Below are 12,408 nucleotides of genomic sequence, written 5' to 3' on the forward strand. Positions count from 1 at the left end.
TGACTCTTTGCATTGTTGAGTGTTTGGAAAACAAACTTTGTTTTGGCATCAGTTTCAGCCTCGATACATACGCTGAAAAAGTGTGAGTCTCTGGCTCCCTTCGATAGCTCAGTTGGTAGAGCGGAGGACTGTAGGCTGATGATTCCCAGTAGAAAATATGCAGGTATCCTTAGGTCGCTGGTTCAATTCCGGCTCGAAGGATGTACTTATTGTTGTTGTCTGTTCAGACTGGATAGATGGGCCTTATTATCAGTAATCAAGTGCAGTTCATCGGCAATAATTGAATATGTAACTTTGCAAGAGTTTTAAAGAAGCATGTACGGAGACAAAGAGAGGTGGCTGTGTTTCATGTTTGACTCTTTGCATTGTTGAGTGTTTGGAAAACAAACTTTGTTTTGGCATCAGTTTCAGCCTCGATACATACGCTGAAAAAGTGTGAGTCTCCGGCTCCCTTCGATAGCTCAGTTGGTAGAGCGGAGGACTGTAGGCTGATGATTCCCAGTAGAAAATATGCAGGTATCCTTAGGTCGCTGGTTCAATTCCGGCTCGAAGGATGTACTTATTGTTGTTGTCTGTTCAGACTGGATAGATGGGCCTTATTATCAGTAATCAAGTGCAGTTCATCGGCAATAATTGCATATGTAACTTTGCAAGAGTTTTAAACAAGCATGTACGGAGACAAAGAGAGGTGGCTGTATTTCATGTTTGACTCTTTGCATTGTTGAGTGTTTGGAAAACAAACTTTGTTTTGGCATCAGTTTCAGCCTCGATACATACGCTGAAAAAGTGTGAGTCTCTGGCTCCCTTCGATAGCTCAGTTGGTAGAGCGGAGGACTGTAGGCTGATGATTCCCAGTAGAAAATATGCAGGTATCCTTAGGTCGCTGGTTCAATTCCGGCTCGAAGGATGTACTTATTGTTGTTGTCTGTTCAGACTGGATAGATGGGCCTTATTATCAGTAATCAAGTGCAGTTCATCGGCAATAATTGAATATGTAACTTTGCAAGAGTTTTAAACAAGCATGTACGGAGACAAAGAGAGGTGGCTGTGTTTCATGTTTGACTCTTTGCATTGTTGAGTGTTTGGAAAACAAACTTTGTTTTGGCATCAGTTTCAGCCTCGATACATACGCTGAAAAAGTGTGAGTCTCTGGCTCCCTTCGATAGCTCAGTTGGTAGAGCGGAGGACTGTAGGCTGATGATTCCCAGTAGAAAATATGCAGGTATCCTTAGGTCGCTGGTTCAATTCCGGCTCGAAGGATGTACTTATTGTTGTTGTCTGTTCAGACTGGATAGATGGGCCTTATTATCAGTAATCAAGTGCAGTTAATCGGCAATAATTGAATATGTAACTTTGCAAGAGTTTTAAACAAGCATGTACGGAGACAAAGAGAGGTGGCTGTTTTTCAAGTTTGACTCTTTGCATTGTTGAGTGTTTGGAAAACAAACTTTGTTTTGGCATCAGTTTCAGCCTCGATACATACGCTGAAAAAGTGTGAGTCTCTGGCTCCCTTCGATAGCTCAGTTGGTAGAGCGGAGGACTGTAGGCTGATGATTCCCAGTAGAAAATATGCAGGTATCCTTAGGTCGCTGGTTCAATTCCGGCTCGAAGGATGTACTTATTGTTGTTGTCTGTTCAGACTGGATAGATGGGCCTTATTATCAGTAATCAAGTGCAGTTAATCGGCAATAATTGAATATGTAACTTTGCAAGAGTTTTAAACAAGCATGTACGGAGACAAAGAGAGGTGGCTGTGTTTCATGTTTGACTCTTTGCATTGTTGAGTGTTTGGAAAACAAACTTTGTTTTGGCATCAGTTTCAGCCTCGATACATACGCTGAAAAAGTGTGAGTCTCTGGCTCCCTTCGATAGCTCAGTTGGTAGAGCGGAGGACTGTAGGCTGATGATTCCCAGTAGAAAATATGCAGGTATCCTTAGGTCGCTGGTTCAATTCCGGCTCGAAGGATGTACTTATTGTTGTTGTCTGTTCAGACTGGATAGATGGGCCTTATTATCAGTAATCAAGTGCAGTTCATCGGCAATAATTGAATATGTAACTTTGCAAGAGTTTTAAACAAGCATGTACGGAGACAAAGAGAGGTGGCTGTGTTTCATGTTTGACTCTTTGCATTGTTGAGTGTTTGGAAAACAAACTTTGTTTTGGTATCAGTTTCAGCCTCGATACATACGCTGAAAAAGTGTGAGTCTCTGGCTCCCTTCGATAGCTCAGTTGGTAGAGCGGAGGACTGTAGGCTGATGATTCCCAGTAGAAAATATGCAGGTATCCTTAGGTCGCTGGTTCAATTCCGGCTCGAAGGATGTACTTATTGTTGTTGTCTGTTCAGACTGGATAGATGGGCCTTATTATCAGTAATCAAGTGCAGTTCATCGGCAATAATTGAATATGTAACTTTGCAAGAGTTTTAAACAAGCATGTACGGAGACAAAGAGAGGTGGCTGTGTTTCATGTTTGACTCTTTGCATTGTTGAGTGTTTGGAAAACAAACTTTGTTTTGGTATCAGTTTCAGCCTCGATACATACGCTGAAAAAGTGTGAGTCTCTGGCTCCCTTCGATAGCTCAGTTGGTAGAGCGGAGGACTGTAGGCTGATGATTCCCAGTAGAAAATATGCAGGTATCCTTAGGTCGCTGGTTCAATTCCGGCTCGAAGGATGTACTTATTGTTGTTGTCTGTTCAGACTGGATAGATGGGCCTTATTATCAGTAATCAAGTGCAGTTCATCGGCAATAATTGCATATGTAACTTTGCAAGAGTTTTAAACAAGCATGTACGGAGACAAAGAGAGGTGGCTGTATTTCATGTTTGACTCTTTGCATTGTTGAGTGTTTGGAAAACAAACTTTGTTTTGGCATCAGTTTCAGCCTCGATACATACGCTGAAAAAGTGTGAGTCTCTGGCTCCCTTCGATAGCTCAGTTGGTAGAGCGGAGGACTGTAGGCTGATGATTCCCAGTAGAAAATATGCAGGTATCCTTAGGTCGCTGGTTCAATTCCGGCTCGAAGGATGTACTTATTGTTGTTGTCTGTTCAGACTGGATAGATGGGCCTTATTATCAGTAATCAAGTGCAGTTCATCGGCAATAATTGAATATGTAACTTTGCAAGAGTTTTAAACAAGCATGTACGGAGACAAAGAGAGGTGGCTGTGTTTCATGTTTGACTCTTTGCATTGTTGAGTGTTTGGAAAACAAACTTTGTTTTGGCATCAGTTTCAGCCTCGATACATACGCTGAAAAAGTGTGAGTCTCTGGCTCCCTTCGATAGCTCAGTTGGTAGAGCGGAGGACTGTAGGCTGATGATTCCCAGTAGAAAATATGCAGGTATCCTTAGGTCGCTGGTTCAATTCCGGCTCGAAGGATGTACTTATTGTTGTTGTCTGTTCAGACTGGATAGATGGGCCTTATTATCAGTAATCAAGTGCAGTTAATCGGCAATAATTGAATATGTAACTTTGCAAGAGTTTTAAACAAGCATGTACGGAGACAAAGAGAGGTGGCTGTTTTTCAAGTTTGACTCTTTGCATTGTTGAGTGTTTGGAAAACAAACTTTGTTTTGGCATCAGTTTCAGCCTCGATACATACGCTGAAAAAGTGTGAGTCTCTGGCTCCCTTCGATAGCTCAGTTGGTAGAGCGGAGGACTGTAGGCTGATGATTCCCAGTAGAAAATATGCAGGTATCCTTAGGTCGCTGGTTCAATTCCGGCTCGAAGGATGTACTTATTGTTGTTGTCTGTTCAGACTGGATAGATGGGCCTTATTATCAGTAATCAAGTGCAGTTAATCGGCAATAATTGAATATGTAACTTTGCAAGAGTTTTAAACAAGCATGTACGGAGACAAAGAGAGGTGGCTGTGTTTCATGTTTGACTCTTTGCATTGTTGAGTGTTTGGAAAACAAACTTTGTTTTGGCATCAGTTTCAGCCTCGATACATACGCTGAAAAAGTGTGAGTCTCTGGCTCCCTTCGATAGCTCAGTTGGTAGAGCGGAGGACTGTAGGCTGATGATTCCCAGTAGAAAATATGCAGGTATCCTTAGGTCGCTGGTTCAATTCCGGCTCGAAGGATGTACTTATTGTTGTTGTCTGTTCAGACTGGATAGATGGGCCTTATTATCAGTAATCAAGTGCAGTTCATCGGCAATAATTGAATATGTAACTTTGCAAGAGTTTTAAACAAGCATGTACGGAGACAAAGAGAGGTGGCTGTGTTTCATGTTTGACTCTTTGCATTGTTGAGTGTTTGGAAAACAAACTTTGTTTTGGTATCAGTTTCAGCCTCGATACATACGCTGAAAAAGTGTGAGTCTCTGGCTCCCTTCGATAGCTCAGTTGGTAGAGCGGAGGACTGTAGGCTGATGATTCCCAGTAGAAAATATGCAGGTATCCTTAGGTCGCTGGTTCAATTCCGGCTCGAAGGATGTACTTATTGTTGTTGTCTGTTCAGACTGGATAGATGGGCCTTATTATCAGTAATCAAGTGCAGTTCATCGGCAATAATTGAATATGTAACTTTGCAAGAGTTTTAAACAAGCATGTACGGAGACAAAGAGAGGTGGCTGTGTTTCATGTTTGACTCTTTGCATTGTTGAGTGTTTGGAAAACAAACTTTGTTTTGGTATCAGTTTCAGCCTCGATACATACGCTGAAAAAGTGTGAGTCTCTGGCTCCCTTCGATAGCTCAGTTGGTAGAGCGGAGGACTGTAGGCTGATGATTCCCAGTAGAAAATATGCAGGTATCCTTAGGTCGCTGGTTCAATTCCGGCTCGAAGGATGTACTTATTGTTGTTGTCTGTTCAGACTGGATAGATGGGCCTTATTATCAGTAATCAAGTGCAGTTAATCGGCAATAATTGAATATGTAACTTTGCAAGAGTTTTAAACAAGCATGTACGGAGACAAAGAGAGGTGGCTGTTTTTCAAGTTTGACTCTTTGCATTGTTGAGTGTTTGGAAAACAAACTTTGTTTTGGAATCAGTTTCAGCCTCGATACATACGCTGAAAAAGTGTGAGTCTCTGGCTCCCTTCGATAGCTCAGTTGGTAGAGCGGAGGACTGTAGGCTGATGATTCCCAGTAGAAAATATGCAGGTATCCTTAGGTCGCTGGTTCAATTCCGGCTCGAAGGATGTACTTATTGTTGTTGTCTGTTCAGACTGGATAGATGGGCCTTATTATCAGTAATCAAGTGCAGTTAATCGGCAATAATTGAATATGTAACTTTGCAAGAGTTTTAAACAAGCATGTACGGAGACAAAGAGAGGTGGCTGTGTTTCATGTTTGACTCTTTGCATTGTTGAGTGTTTGGAAAACAAACTTTGTTTTGGCATCAGTTTCAGCCTCGATACATACGCTGAAAAAGTGTGAGTCTCTGGCTCCCTTCGATAGCTCAGTTGGTAGAGCGGAGGACTGTAGGCTGATGATTCCCAGTAGAAAATATGCAGGTATCCTTAGGTCGCTGGTTCAATTCCGGCTCGAAGGATGTACTTATTGTTGTTGTCTGTTCAGACTGGATAGATGGGCCTTATTATCAGTAATCAAGTGCAGTTCATCGGCAATAATTGAATATGTAACTTTGCAAGAGTTTTAAACAAGCATGTACGGAGACAAAGAGAGGTGGCTGTGTTTCATGTTTGACTCTTTGCATTGTTGAGTGTTTGGAAAACAAACTTTGTTTTGGTATCAGTTTCAGCCTCGATACATACGCTGAAAAAGTGTGAGTCTCTGGCTCCCTTCGATAGCTCAGTTGGTAGAGCGGAGGACTGTAGGCTGATGATTCCCAGTAGAAAATATGCAGGTATCCTTAGGTCGCTGGTTCAATTCCGGCTCGAAGGATGTACTTATTGTTGTTGTCTGTTCAGACTGGATAGATGGGCCTTATTATCAGTAATCAAGTGCAGTTCATCGGCAATAATTGAATATGTAACTTTGCAAGAGTTTTAAACAAGCATGTACGGAGACAAAGAGAGGTGGCTGTGTTTCATGTTTGACTCTTTGCATTGTTGAGTGTTTGGAAAACAAACTTTGTTTTGGTATCAGTTTCAGCCTCGATACATACGCTGAAAAAGTGTGAGTCTCTGGCTCCCTTCGATAGCTCAGTTGGTAGAGCGGAGGACTGTAGGCTGATGATTCCCAGTAGAAAATATGCAGGTATCCTTAGGTCGCTGGTTCAATTCCGGCTCGAAGGATGTACTTATTGTTGTTGTCTGTTCAGACTGGATAGATGGGCCTTATTATCAAGAGCAGTTCATCGGCAATAATTGAATATGTAACTTTGCAAGAGTTTTAAACAAGCATGTACGGAGACAAAGAGAGGTGGCTGTATTTCATGTTTGACTCTTTGCATTGTTGAGTGTTTGGAAAACAAACTTTGTTTTGGCATCAGTTTCAGCCTCGATACATACGCTGAAAAAGTATGAGTCTCTGGCTCCCTTCGATAGCTCAGTTGGTAGAGCGGAGGACTGTAGGCTGATGATTCCCAGTAGAAAATATGCAGGTATCCTTAGGTCGCTGGTTCAATTCCGGCTCGAAGGATGTACTTATTGTTGTCTGTTCAGACTGGATAGATGGGCCTTATTATCAATAATCAAGTGCAGTTCATCGGCAATAATTGAATATGTAACTTTGCAAGAGTTTTAAACAAGCATGTACGGAGACAAAGAGAGGTGGCTGTTTTTCATGTTTGACTCTTTGCATTGTTGAGTGTTTGGAAAACAAACTTTGTTTTGGCATCAGTTTCAGCCTCGATACATACGCTGAAAAAGTGTGAGTCTCTGGCTCCCTTCGATAGCTCAGTTGGTAGAGCGGAGGACTGTAGGCTGATGATTCCCAGTAGAAAATATGCAGGTATCCTTAGGTTGCTGGTTCAATTCCGGCTCGAAGGATGTACTTATTGTTGTTGTCTGTTCAGACTAGATAGATGGGCCTTATTATCAGTAATCAAGTGCAGTTCATCGGCAATAATTGAATATGTAACTTTGCAAGAGTTTTAAACAAGCATGTACGGAGACAAAGAGAGGTGGCTGTATTTCATGTTTGACTCTTTGCATTGTTGAGTGTTTGGAAAACAAACTTTGTTTTGGCATCAGTTTCAGCCTCGATACATACGCTGAAAAAGTGTGAGTCTCTGGCTCCCTTCGATAGCTCAGTTGGTAGAGCGGAGGACTGTAGGTTGATGATTCCCAGTAGAAAATATGCAGGTATCCTTAGGTCGCTGGTTCAATTCCGGCTCGAAGGATGTACTTATTGTTGTTGTCTGTTCAGACTGGATAGATGGGCCTTATTATCAGTAATCAAGTGCAGTTAATCGGCAATAATTGAATATGTAACTTTGCAAGAGTTTTAAACAAGCATGTACGGAGACAAAGAGAGGTGGCTGTGTTTCATGTTTGACTCTTTGCATTGTTGAGTGTTTGGAAAACAAACTTTGTTTTGGCATCAGTTTCAGCCTCGATACATACACTGAAAAAGTGTGAGTCTCTGGCTCCCTTCGATAGCTCAGTTGGTAGAGCGGAGGACTGTAGGCTGATGATTCCCAGTAGAAAATATGCAGGTATCCTTAGGTCGCTGGTTCAATTCCGGCTCGAAGGATGTACTTATTGTTGTTGTCTGTTCAGACTGGATAGATGGGCCTTATTATCAGTAATCAAGTGCAGTTAATCGGCAATAATTGAATATGTAACTTTGCAAGAGTTTTAAACAAGCATGTACGGAGACAAAGAGAGGTGGCTGTGTTTCATGTTTGACTCTTTGCATTGTTGAGTGTTTGGAAAACAAACTTTGTTTTGGCATCAGTTTCAGCCTCGATACATACGCTGAAAAAGTGTGAGTCTCTGGCTCCCTTCGATAGCTCAGTTGGTAGAGCGGAGGACTGTAGGCTGATGATTCCCAGTAGAAAATATGCAGGTATCCTTAGGTCGCTGGTTCAATTCTGGCTCGAAGGATGTACTTATTGTTGTCTGTTCAGACTGGATAGATGGGCCTTATTATCAATAATCAAGTGCAGTTCATCGGCAATAATTGAATATGTAACTTTGCAAGAGTTTTAAACAAGCATGTACGGAGACAAAGAGAGGTGGCTGTTTTTCATGTTTGACTCTTTGCATTGTTGAGTGTTTGGAAAACAAACTTTGTTTTGGCATCAGTTTCAGCCTCGATACATACGCTGAAAAAGTGTGAGTCTCTGGCTCCCTTCGATAGCTCAGTTGGTAGAGCGGAGGACTGTAGGCTGATGATTCCCAGTAGAAAATATGCAGGTATCCTTAGGTCGCTGGTTCAATTCTGGCTCGAAGGATGTACTTATTGTTGTCTGTTCAGACTGGATAGATGGGCCTTATTATCAATAATCAAGTGCAGTTCATCGGCAATAATTGAATATGTAACTTTGCAAGAGTTTTAAACAAGCATGTACGGAGACAAAGAGAGGTGGCTGTTTTTCATGTTTGACTCTTTGCATTGTTGAGTGTTTGGAAAACAAACTTTGTTTTGGCATCAGTTTCAGCCTCGATACATACGCTGAAAAAGTGTCAGTCTCTGGCTCCCTTCGATAGCTCAGTTGGTAGAGCGGAGGACTGTAGGCTGATGATTCCCAGTAGAAAATATGCAGGTATCCTTAGGTCGCTGGTTCAATTCCGGCTCGAAGGATGTACTTGTTGTTGTTGTCTGTTCAGACTGGATAGATGGGCCTTATTATCAGTAATCAAGTGCAGTTCATCGGCAATAATTGAATATGTAACTTTGCAAGAGTTTTAAACAAGCATGTACGGAGACAAAGAGAGGTGGCTGTGTTTCATGTTTGACTCTTTGCATTGTTGAGTGTTTGGAAAACAAACTTTGTTTTGGCATCAGTTTCAGCCTCGATACATACGCTGAAAAAGTGTGAGTCTCTGGCTCCCTTCGATAGCTCAGTTGGTAGAGCGGAGGACTGTAGGTTGATGATTCCCAGTAGAAAATATGCAGGTATCCTTAGGTCGCTGGTTCAATTCCGGCTCGAAGGATGTACTTATTGTTGTTGTCTGTTCAGACTGGATAGATGGGCCTTATTATCAGTAATCAAGTGCAGTTAATCGGCAATAATTGAATATGTAACTTTGCAAGAGTTTTAAACAAGCATGTACGGAGACAAAGAGAGGTGGCTGTGTTTCATGTTTGACTCTTTGCATTGTTGAGTGTTTGGAAAACAAACTTTGTTTTGGCATCAGTTTCAGCCTCGATACATACGCTGAAAAAGTGTGAGTCTCTGGCTCCCTTCGATAGCTCAGTTGGTAGAGCGGAGGACTGTAGGTTGATGATTCCCAGTAGAAAATATGCAGGTATCCTTAGGTCGCTGGTTCAATTCCGGCTCGAAGGATGTACTTATTGTTGTTGTCTGTTCAGACTGGATAGATGGGCCTTATTATCAGTAATCAAGTGCAGTTAATCGGCAATAATTGAATATGTAACTTTGCAAGAGTTTTAAACAAGCATGTACGGAGACAAAGAGAGGTGGCTGTGTTTCATGTTTGACTCTTTGCATTGTTGAGTGTTTGGAAAACAAACTTTGTTTCGGCATCAGTTTCAGCCTCGATACATACACTGAAAAAGTGTGAGTCTCTGGCTCCCTTCGATAGCTCAGTTGGTAGAGCGGAGGACTGTAGGCTGATGATTCCCAGTAGAAAATATGCAGGTATCCTTAGGTCGCTGGTTCAATTCCGGCTCGAAGGATGTACTTATTGTTGTTGTCTGTTCAGACTGGATAGATGGGCCTTATTATCAATAATCAAGTGCAGTTCATCGGCAATAATTGAATATGTAACTTTGCAAGAGTTTTAAACAAGCATGTACGGAGACAAAGAGAGGTGGCTGTTTTTCATGTTTGACTCTTTGCATTGTTGAGTGTTTGGAAAACAAACTTTGTTTTGGCATCAGTTTCAGCCTCGATACATACGCTGAAAAAGTGTGAGTCTCTGGCTCCCTTCGATAGCTCAGTTGGTAGAGCGGAGGACTGTAGGCTGATGATTCCCAGTAGAAAATATGCAGGTATCCTTAGGTCGCTGGTTCAATTCCGGCTCGAAGGATGTACTTATTGTTGTTGTCTGTTCAGACTGGATAGATGGGCCTTATTATCAGTAATCAAGTGCAGTTAATCGGCAATAATTGAATATGTAACTTTGCAAGAGTTTTAAACAAGCATGTACGGAGACAAAGAGAGGTGGCTGTGTTTCATGTTTGACTCTTTGCATTGTTGAGTGTTTGGAAAACAAACTTTGTTTTGGCATCAGTTTCAGCCTCGATACATACGCTGAAAAAGTGTGAGTCTCTGGCTCCCTTCGATAGCTCAGTTGGTAGAGCGGAGGACTGTAGGCTGATGATTCCCAGTAGAAAATATGCAGGTATCCTTAGGTCGCTGGTTCAATTCCGGCTCGAAGGATGTACTTATTGTTGTTGTCTGTTCAGACTGGATAGATGGGCCTTATTATCAGTAATCAAGTGCAGTTCATCGGCAATAATTGAATATGTAACTTTGCAAGAGTTTTAAACAAGCATGTACGGAGACAAAGAGAGGTGGCTGTTTTTCATGTTTGACTCTTTGCATTGTTGAGTGTTTGGAAAACAAACTTTGTTTTGGCATCAGTTTCAGCCTCGATACATACGCTGAAAAAGTGTGAGTCTCTGGCTCCCTTCGATAGCTCAGTTGGTAGAGCGGAGGACTGTAGGCTGATGATTCCCAGTAGAAAATATGCAGGTATCCTTAGGTCGCTGGTTCAATTCTGGCTCGAAGGATGTACTTATTGTTGTCTGTTCAGACTGGATAGATGGGCCTTATTATCAATAATCAAGTGCAGTTCATCGGCAATAATTGAATATGTAACTTTGCAAGAGTTTTAAACAAGCATGTACGGAGACAAAGAGAGGTGGCTGTTTTTCATGTTTGACTCTTTGCATTGTTGAGTGTTTGGAAAACAAACTTTGTTTTGGCATCAGTTTCAGCCTCGATACATACGCTGAAAAAGTGTGAGTCTCTGGCTCCCTTCGATAGCTCAGTTGGTAGAGCGGAGGACTGTAGGCTGATGATTCCCAGTAGAAAATATGCAGGTATCCTTAGGTCGCTGGTTCAATTCTGGCTCGAAGGATGTACTTATTGTTGTCTGTTCAGACTGGATAGATGGGCCTTATTATCAATAATCAAGTGCAGTTCATCGGCAATAATTGAATATGTAACTTTGCAAGAGTTTTAAACAAGCATGTACGGAGACAAAGAGAGGTGGCTGTTTTTCATGTTTGACTCTTTGCATTGTTGAGTGTTTGGAAAACAAACTTTGTTTTGGCATCAGTTTCAGCCTCGATACATACGCTGAAAAAGTGTCAGTCTCTGGCTCCCTTCGATAGCTCAGTTGGTAGAGCGGAGGACTGTAGGCTGATGATTCCCAGTAGAAAATATGCAGGTATCCTTAGGTCGCTGGTTCAATTCCGGCTCGAAGGATGTACTTGTTGTTGTTGTCTGTTCAGACTGGATAGATGGGCCTTATTATCAGTAATCAAGTGCAGTTCATCGGCAATAATTGAATATGTAACTTTGCAAGAGTTTTAAACAAGCATGTACGGAGACAAAGAGAGGTGGCTGTGTTTCATGTTTGACTCTTTGCATTGTTGAGTGTTTGGAAAACAAACTTTGTTTTGGCATCAGTTTCAGCCTCGATACATACGCTGAAAAAGTGTGAGTCTCTGGCTCCCTTCGATAGCTCAGTTGGTAGAGCGGAGGACTGTAGGTTGATGATTCCCAGTAGAAAATATGCAGGTATCCTTAGGTCGCTGGTTCAATTCCGGCTCGAAGGATGTACTTATTGTTGTTGTCTGTTCAGACTGGATAGATGGGCCTTATTATCAGTAATCAAGTGCAGTTAATCGGCAATAATTGAATATGTAACTTTGCAAGAGTTTTAAACAAGCATGTACGGAGACAAAGAGAGGTGGCTGTGTTTCATGTTTGACTCTTTGCATTGTTGAGTGTTTGGAAAACAAACTTTGTTTCGGCATCAGTTTCAGCCTCGATACATACACTGAAAAAGTGTGAGTCTCTGGCTCCCTTCGATAGCTCAGTTGGTAGAGCGGAGGACTGTAGGCTGATGATTCCCAGTAGAAAATATGCAGGTATCCTTAGGTCGCTGGTTCAATTCCGGCTCGAAGGATGTACTTATTGTTGTTGTCTGTTCAGACTGGATAGATGGGCCTTATTATCAATAATCAAGTGCAGTTCATCGGCAATAATTGAATATGTAACTTTGCAAGAGTTTTAAACAAGCATGTACGGAGACAAAGAGAGGTGGCTGTTTTTCATGTTTGACTCTTTGCATTGTTGAGTGTTTGGAAAACAAACTTTGTTTTGGCATCAGTTTCAGCCTCGATACATACGCTG

At 41.8% G+C, this 12,408-nt stretch overlaps 35 non-coding genes across 35 annotated transcripts; all 35 read left to right on the forward strand.

Annotated features, from left to right (window-relative positions):
- Nucleotides 1-97: 97 nt before the first annotated feature.
- trnay-gua (transfer RNA tyrosine (anticodon GUA)) lies at nucleotides 98-201 on the forward strand. The gene is made up of 2 exons: nucleotides 98-134; nucleotides 166-201. It is a non-coding gene; the product is annotated as a tRNA-Tyr (tRNA).
- A 249-nt stretch (nucleotides 202-450) lies between these two features.
- trnay-gua (transfer RNA tyrosine (anticodon GUA)) lies at nucleotides 451-554 on the forward strand. Its single transcript has 2 exons — nucleotides 451-487; nucleotides 519-554. It is a non-coding gene; the product is annotated as a tRNA-Tyr (tRNA).
- Nucleotides 555-803: 249 nt separating this feature from the next.
- On the forward strand, nucleotides 804-907 carry trnay-gua (transfer RNA tyrosine (anticodon GUA)). The gene is made up of 2 exons: nucleotides 804-840; nucleotides 872-907. It is a non-coding gene; the product is annotated as a tRNA-Tyr (tRNA).
- Nucleotides 908-1,156: 249 nt separating this feature from the next.
- On the forward strand, nucleotides 1,157-1,260 carry trnay-gua (transfer RNA tyrosine (anticodon GUA)). The gene is made up of 2 exons: nucleotides 1,157-1,193; nucleotides 1,225-1,260. It is a non-coding gene; the product is annotated as a tRNA-Tyr (tRNA).
- A 249-nt stretch (nucleotides 1,261-1,509) lies between these two features.
- trnay-gua (transfer RNA tyrosine (anticodon GUA)) lies at nucleotides 1,510-1,613 on the forward strand. Its single transcript has 2 exons — nucleotides 1,510-1,546; nucleotides 1,578-1,613. It is a non-coding gene; the product is annotated as a tRNA-Tyr (tRNA).
- A 249-nt stretch (nucleotides 1,614-1,862) lies between these two features.
- trnay-gua (transfer RNA tyrosine (anticodon GUA)) lies at nucleotides 1,863-1,966 on the forward strand. Its single transcript has 2 exons — nucleotides 1,863-1,899; nucleotides 1,931-1,966. It is a non-coding gene; the product is annotated as a tRNA-Tyr (tRNA).
- A 249-nt stretch (nucleotides 1,967-2,215) lies between these two features.
- trnay-gua (transfer RNA tyrosine (anticodon GUA)) lies at nucleotides 2,216-2,319 on the forward strand. Its single transcript has 2 exons — nucleotides 2,216-2,252; nucleotides 2,284-2,319. It is a non-coding gene; the product is annotated as a tRNA-Tyr (tRNA).
- Nucleotides 2,320-2,568: 249 nt separating this feature from the next.
- trnay-gua (transfer RNA tyrosine (anticodon GUA)) lies at nucleotides 2,569-2,672 on the forward strand. Its single transcript has 2 exons — nucleotides 2,569-2,605; nucleotides 2,637-2,672. It is a non-coding gene; the product is annotated as a tRNA-Tyr (tRNA).
- Nucleotides 2,673-2,921: 249 nt separating this feature from the next.
- Nucleotides 2,922-3,025, forward strand: trnay-gua (transfer RNA tyrosine (anticodon GUA)). The gene is made up of 2 exons: nucleotides 2,922-2,958; nucleotides 2,990-3,025. It is a non-coding gene; the product is annotated as a tRNA-Tyr (tRNA).
- A 249-nt stretch (nucleotides 3,026-3,274) lies between these two features.
- On the forward strand, nucleotides 3,275-3,378 carry trnay-gua (transfer RNA tyrosine (anticodon GUA)). Its single transcript has 2 exons — nucleotides 3,275-3,311; nucleotides 3,343-3,378. It is a non-coding gene; the product is annotated as a tRNA-Tyr (tRNA).
- Nucleotides 3,379-3,627: 249 nt separating this feature from the next.
- trnay-gua (transfer RNA tyrosine (anticodon GUA)) lies at nucleotides 3,628-3,731 on the forward strand. Its single transcript has 2 exons — nucleotides 3,628-3,664; nucleotides 3,696-3,731. It is a non-coding gene; the product is annotated as a tRNA-Tyr (tRNA).
- Nucleotides 3,732-3,980: 249 nt separating this feature from the next.
- Nucleotides 3,981-4,084, forward strand: trnay-gua (transfer RNA tyrosine (anticodon GUA)). Its single transcript has 2 exons — nucleotides 3,981-4,017; nucleotides 4,049-4,084. It is a non-coding gene; the product is annotated as a tRNA-Tyr (tRNA).
- Nucleotides 4,085-4,333: 249 nt separating this feature from the next.
- trnay-gua (transfer RNA tyrosine (anticodon GUA)) lies at nucleotides 4,334-4,437 on the forward strand. Its single transcript has 2 exons — nucleotides 4,334-4,370; nucleotides 4,402-4,437. It is a non-coding gene; the product is annotated as a tRNA-Tyr (tRNA).
- Nucleotides 4,438-4,686: 249 nt separating this feature from the next.
- trnay-gua (transfer RNA tyrosine (anticodon GUA)) lies at nucleotides 4,687-4,790 on the forward strand. Its single transcript has 2 exons — nucleotides 4,687-4,723; nucleotides 4,755-4,790. It is a non-coding gene; the product is annotated as a tRNA-Tyr (tRNA).
- Nucleotides 4,791-5,039: 249 nt separating this feature from the next.
- On the forward strand, nucleotides 5,040-5,143 carry trnay-gua (transfer RNA tyrosine (anticodon GUA)). The gene is made up of 2 exons: nucleotides 5,040-5,076; nucleotides 5,108-5,143. It is a non-coding gene; the product is annotated as a tRNA-Tyr (tRNA).
- A 249-nt stretch (nucleotides 5,144-5,392) lies between these two features.
- Nucleotides 5,393-5,496, forward strand: trnay-gua (transfer RNA tyrosine (anticodon GUA)). Its single transcript has 2 exons — nucleotides 5,393-5,429; nucleotides 5,461-5,496. It is a non-coding gene; the product is annotated as a tRNA-Tyr (tRNA).
- A 249-nt stretch (nucleotides 5,497-5,745) lies between these two features.
- On the forward strand, nucleotides 5,746-5,849 carry trnay-gua (transfer RNA tyrosine (anticodon GUA)). The gene is made up of 2 exons: nucleotides 5,746-5,782; nucleotides 5,814-5,849. It is a non-coding gene; the product is annotated as a tRNA-Tyr (tRNA).
- A 249-nt stretch (nucleotides 5,850-6,098) lies between these two features.
- On the forward strand, nucleotides 6,099-6,202 carry trnay-gua (transfer RNA tyrosine (anticodon GUA)). Its single transcript has 2 exons — nucleotides 6,099-6,135; nucleotides 6,167-6,202. It is a non-coding gene; the product is annotated as a tRNA-Tyr (tRNA).
- A 242-nt stretch (nucleotides 6,203-6,444) lies between these two features.
- trnay-gua (transfer RNA tyrosine (anticodon GUA)) lies at nucleotides 6,445-6,548 on the forward strand. The gene is made up of 2 exons: nucleotides 6,445-6,481; nucleotides 6,513-6,548. It is a non-coding gene; the product is annotated as a tRNA-Tyr (tRNA).
- Nucleotides 6,549-6,794: 246 nt separating this feature from the next.
- trnay-gua (transfer RNA tyrosine (anticodon GUA)) lies at nucleotides 6,795-6,898 on the forward strand. Its single transcript has 2 exons — nucleotides 6,795-6,831; nucleotides 6,863-6,898. It is a non-coding gene; the product is annotated as a tRNA-Tyr (tRNA).
- Nucleotides 6,899-7,147: 249 nt separating this feature from the next.
- On the forward strand, nucleotides 7,148-7,251 carry trnay-gua (transfer RNA tyrosine (anticodon GUA)). Its single transcript has 2 exons — nucleotides 7,148-7,184; nucleotides 7,216-7,251. It is a non-coding gene; the product is annotated as a tRNA-Tyr (tRNA).
- Nucleotides 7,252-7,500: 249 nt separating this feature from the next.
- On the forward strand, nucleotides 7,501-7,604 carry trnay-gua (transfer RNA tyrosine (anticodon GUA)). The gene is made up of 2 exons: nucleotides 7,501-7,537; nucleotides 7,569-7,604. It is a non-coding gene; the product is annotated as a tRNA-Tyr (tRNA).
- A 249-nt stretch (nucleotides 7,605-7,853) lies between these two features.
- On the forward strand, nucleotides 7,854-7,957 carry trnay-gua (transfer RNA tyrosine (anticodon GUA)). The gene is made up of 2 exons: nucleotides 7,854-7,890; nucleotides 7,922-7,957. It is a non-coding gene; the product is annotated as a tRNA-Tyr (tRNA).
- A 246-nt stretch (nucleotides 7,958-8,203) lies between these two features.
- Nucleotides 8,204-8,307, forward strand: trnay-gua (transfer RNA tyrosine (anticodon GUA)). The gene is made up of 2 exons: nucleotides 8,204-8,240; nucleotides 8,272-8,307. It is a non-coding gene; the product is annotated as a tRNA-Tyr (tRNA).
- A 246-nt stretch (nucleotides 8,308-8,553) lies between these two features.
- trnay-gua (transfer RNA tyrosine (anticodon GUA)) lies at nucleotides 8,554-8,657 on the forward strand. The gene is made up of 2 exons: nucleotides 8,554-8,590; nucleotides 8,622-8,657. It is a non-coding gene; the product is annotated as a tRNA-Tyr (tRNA).
- Nucleotides 8,658-8,906: 249 nt separating this feature from the next.
- Nucleotides 8,907-9,010, forward strand: trnay-gua (transfer RNA tyrosine (anticodon GUA)). The gene is made up of 2 exons: nucleotides 8,907-8,943; nucleotides 8,975-9,010. It is a non-coding gene; the product is annotated as a tRNA-Tyr (tRNA).
- A 249-nt stretch (nucleotides 9,011-9,259) lies between these two features.
- trnay-gua (transfer RNA tyrosine (anticodon GUA)) lies at nucleotides 9,260-9,363 on the forward strand. Its single transcript has 2 exons — nucleotides 9,260-9,296; nucleotides 9,328-9,363. It is a non-coding gene; the product is annotated as a tRNA-Tyr (tRNA).
- Nucleotides 9,364-9,612: 249 nt separating this feature from the next.
- trnay-gua (transfer RNA tyrosine (anticodon GUA)) lies at nucleotides 9,613-9,716 on the forward strand. The gene is made up of 2 exons: nucleotides 9,613-9,649; nucleotides 9,681-9,716. It is a non-coding gene; the product is annotated as a tRNA-Tyr (tRNA).
- Nucleotides 9,717-9,965: 249 nt separating this feature from the next.
- On the forward strand, nucleotides 9,966-10,069 carry trnay-gua (transfer RNA tyrosine (anticodon GUA)). The gene is made up of 2 exons: nucleotides 9,966-10,002; nucleotides 10,034-10,069. It is a non-coding gene; the product is annotated as a tRNA-Tyr (tRNA).
- A 249-nt stretch (nucleotides 10,070-10,318) lies between these two features.
- trnay-gua (transfer RNA tyrosine (anticodon GUA)) lies at nucleotides 10,319-10,422 on the forward strand. The gene is made up of 2 exons: nucleotides 10,319-10,355; nucleotides 10,387-10,422. It is a non-coding gene; the product is annotated as a tRNA-Tyr (tRNA).
- A 249-nt stretch (nucleotides 10,423-10,671) lies between these two features.
- Nucleotides 10,672-10,775, forward strand: trnay-gua (transfer RNA tyrosine (anticodon GUA)). The gene is made up of 2 exons: nucleotides 10,672-10,708; nucleotides 10,740-10,775. It is a non-coding gene; the product is annotated as a tRNA-Tyr (tRNA).
- Nucleotides 10,776-11,021: 246 nt separating this feature from the next.
- trnay-gua (transfer RNA tyrosine (anticodon GUA)) lies at nucleotides 11,022-11,125 on the forward strand. Its single transcript has 2 exons — nucleotides 11,022-11,058; nucleotides 11,090-11,125. It is a non-coding gene; the product is annotated as a tRNA-Tyr (tRNA).
- Nucleotides 11,126-11,371: 246 nt separating this feature from the next.
- On the forward strand, nucleotides 11,372-11,475 carry trnay-gua (transfer RNA tyrosine (anticodon GUA)). The gene is made up of 2 exons: nucleotides 11,372-11,408; nucleotides 11,440-11,475. It is a non-coding gene; the product is annotated as a tRNA-Tyr (tRNA).
- A 249-nt stretch (nucleotides 11,476-11,724) lies between these two features.
- On the forward strand, nucleotides 11,725-11,828 carry trnay-gua (transfer RNA tyrosine (anticodon GUA)). Its single transcript has 2 exons — nucleotides 11,725-11,761; nucleotides 11,793-11,828. It is a non-coding gene; the product is annotated as a tRNA-Tyr (tRNA).
- A 249-nt stretch (nucleotides 11,829-12,077) lies between these two features.
- On the forward strand, nucleotides 12,078-12,181 carry trnay-gua (transfer RNA tyrosine (anticodon GUA)). Its single transcript has 2 exons — nucleotides 12,078-12,114; nucleotides 12,146-12,181. It is a non-coding gene; the product is annotated as a tRNA-Tyr (tRNA).
- The last annotated feature ends 227 nt before the right edge of the window (nucleotides 12,182-12,408 follow it).

This window comes from Anarhichas minor, unplaced genomic scaffold (genome assembly GCF_050575085.1).
Source record: "Anarhichas minor isolate MPS153535 unplaced genomic scaffold, ASM5057508v1 ptg000027l, whole genome shotgun sequence".
Taxonomy (NCBI): Eukaryota; Metazoa; Chordata; class Actinopteri; order Perciformes; family Anarhichadidae; genus Anarhichas; species Anarhichas minor.